Genomic DNA, 3,369 nt, shown 5'->3' on the forward strand with positions numbered 1-3,369 from the left:
GTAACTAACTACCTAACTTTTATAGCACATCATAAAACACTTTTAATTTCAACTTATTTTCTTGTAGTTTTGCAAGTTAGCTCTGTATTTTCCAGCTTCTAAATATTAAAACATACATTTGCACAGGTATATAGTTTATATACACTTCTGTTTTTTTCCAGTAGGGTACACTGTGGTTACATTTTAGCTCAGTACTTTACACACATTTCTGCACCAGTAATATACACACAAGATACAGTTCTCTTACATTTGTAAGACAAGGATATGAATCGTATTAATATTCACAAATGACATAGAATTATTTACAAAATTCCAGCTAGCTGGGCTGGCAGCATCACAGTAACAAAGAGTTTAGAATTTTGTGTACTAATTTTTTAAGTTTGACACTTAAAACTGATACTTAAGCATGATTATACACTTGTAAAAACACATTTATTATATTTGGTTTAACTGTGTAAATCAACTTGTCATTAGTCCCTTTTCAGTAACAACCCAAACATACAGTCAGAAAAAGTGCAGTGATATACAGTAGCAGCATATATACAAAAGACAATTAACAAAATAAAGCCCTCGATGTAATGTAGTTTTAACAAAGTATAGGTTGGGGGGGGGGCTGTAGAATGATTCTTCTCAGACAGTCAGAATCATACACTAGAGCTTCCAACATGAATATTAGTAAGTGATAACACCTGAGACGGTGGGCATTATAGGGAAACAAAGGACCATCAGAGGGTTTGTGCGATTCTGCATAGCAGCATAGCACACATAGGGCCTCCCCATCCCTGGGAGATCTGTTATTTTTCCATAATGCACATCCTTTAGGAAATTATGCATTTAGGAAAACATTTATGTTTGTTTTTATGTTGGGTATTTTTTAATTGTAAGCTTTTAAAGCATGTTTTATTTGTTTCTTCATATTTTTTAAATGTGTAGCCCCTATCCTGGTTTGCTTATATTGGAATGTTGTACTTTTAGAAACCAATAGATAACAGTCACGAATATGTGAAAATGACTGCAGATCAGTATGACTGTATGCAGGGCAAGCCTTAAGCAATTTGGACCTATATGGCCCAAAAGTGCCTTGATTCTTCAAGGGATCCAGGACAGGTGTTAGCCCTTGGTGACCAAGACATTTCTCTAATGCTTTTATTTATTATTTGTTTTTTACTAAAACCTATTCCTGCCACAGTGACCCAGTTTGACGTATCCATGGTTGCAGTACACAGTAAAGAAAGTAATGTATGCATCTTAATTTCCATGCTTTCTGCTCAGACCCCCCCCCCCATGAACTACACATGAATCAATGGTTCTGTCAGGCTCTATGACTCATTGTTTGGCATGTGGTGACTAGAACCCAGAAGAAGATCGTGAAAGTTTTAACAAGGAAGGGTAATGGACACAACAGAGTAGGGAATCTGCAGATGGCACCATTAGTATCTGTGGAAGGTCTGTAAGAGAATGCTGTAGTTGGAGTGTGACTCATACAGAGTGCAGCAGGTTAAGTTTTTTTTGTACCCTGACAGGTAACCAGATATGCATTCCTCTCAAGTGTACCTGATTATTGAGAAATGTTCCTCATTTTGAGTCTTAAAACAGGATTAGATGAAATCTGGTGGTCATGTTAAGAAGCAGACTACAAGTGCCAAGTTCATTTATATATGAATGAAGGTGTATGCATTTACCTATGTGCCCAAAGGGATATAGTTAGTGCTCAACTAACAAACGAAAAAAAAAAGCACACACACATAAACAAGACAGAGTAAAACAACCACCATGTAAAAATGAATGTATTTAATAGTAAAATTTGTAAGTGCTTTCGCTATATAAAATAACTTCTTCAGACCAAAAGTGAGAACATACAACATCCACATTTAAATAGAATCACATCATTACATATTACAGAACCATTCACAGGAATCATACATTAAAAATACAGGTAACTGATTTCTGTAAAACATGAAACAAAAAACATGCTTCTAAGAGATACATAAAAGAAAAATCTAAAAAATAAAGACATCATATATGTGTGGAGAAATTACTTCTTCCTCAAACCCCTAGATTTTAAAACCAAGCGTAGAGGGATATGTTCATTTAATCCGTAGCCCTTATAAGACTGTGGTGAGATTATCCATCTAATCTCCCTTAACTCAGTCACATTTTCTACATCTCCCCATTCTAATGTCTGTCCCAACCACATCTATAGCTATAAACTTAAAAGTGTGGTTAGCTCCAAATGTATTAACATGCTTTGCTAGGACATTAACCATGTTCCCCTTACATATACAATAAAGATGGTCTTTGACTTTTTCTTTAAACTTCCAGTTTGTTTTGCCAACATAAAATGAAGAGCATACCTCACAACATTGATGATATTGCAATCAGCTGAAGCAGAAAAATGAAACTTCCTCCCCATATTTGGATGAAAAAATGTTCCATCAATACTTAAAAACTCAGAAAAATTAAACTTTCCGCATCTATGGGTACATAAATCAAAAAGCTTATTTTGGTGCCTTTTTGGGTAACAAAGTAGCATTTTCAAATTCTTCTTATTCTTGTAATAAAAAGTAGGGCATCCTCAACTATCTCAGATATAGAGAGATCCATAAGTAAAATATGCCAATTTTTAGAAAATATGCCAATTTTTAGAAATGATGTTCCTAAGTGCATTTGTATCACTACTAAAAGTGAGGGGAACTCTCACTGTGCTACTGACCCTAGTACTCCTAACATTATCTGTTATTGGTGTAACAAAGAAAGGCTCAGCCTATCATTCCTTAGTATAGTGCCTTCCTTAACACCCTTCTCTATTTCTTCAATTTTGTACTCCCTCTTCATGAACTCATTGCTTAGAACATACATACCATTCTCAAAATCAGTTTCATCAACGTGGAGTCGTGATGCCCTCATGGCTTACCCCTTAATAACATTTTGAAATATACAGTATGTGAGGGGTGCATGCTATTCCAATGTACATACCAGAATGATAACATTCCTTTCTAAACAAACTAGTTGGAAGTTATTGTCCTGAGTCTTAAACACCTTTAGATCAAGAAAGTCAATCTCACTCTTTCTGGCAATAGAACAAAAGGGCACTCAAAGAAAGTCATATGGAACAAAGGATTACTTATTGTTAAATAAAGTCATAGTGGAGAACTGTAAAAAGGGGAAAAATGTGTATAGCATGGATTTTCTACAAAAAAAAGCATTTGATAGTATCCCACATACACGGATAAAAGAGTGCTTAAAAATGTATAAGATACACCCTACACAGATTGACTACATTACAGTGACCATGACACAGTGGCAGACCACTTTGCAATTAAGCCATGATAAAGGACAAATTATTATTCCAGGGGTAAAAATTCAAAG

Source organism: Protopterus annectens, chromosome 5.part0 (assembly GCF_019279795.1).
Source record: "Protopterus annectens isolate FY-2018-M chromosome 5.part0, PAN1.0, whole genome shotgun sequence".
Taxonomy (NCBI): domain Eukaryota; kingdom Metazoa; phylum Chordata; order Ceratodontiformes; family Protopteridae; genus Protopterus; species Protopterus annectens.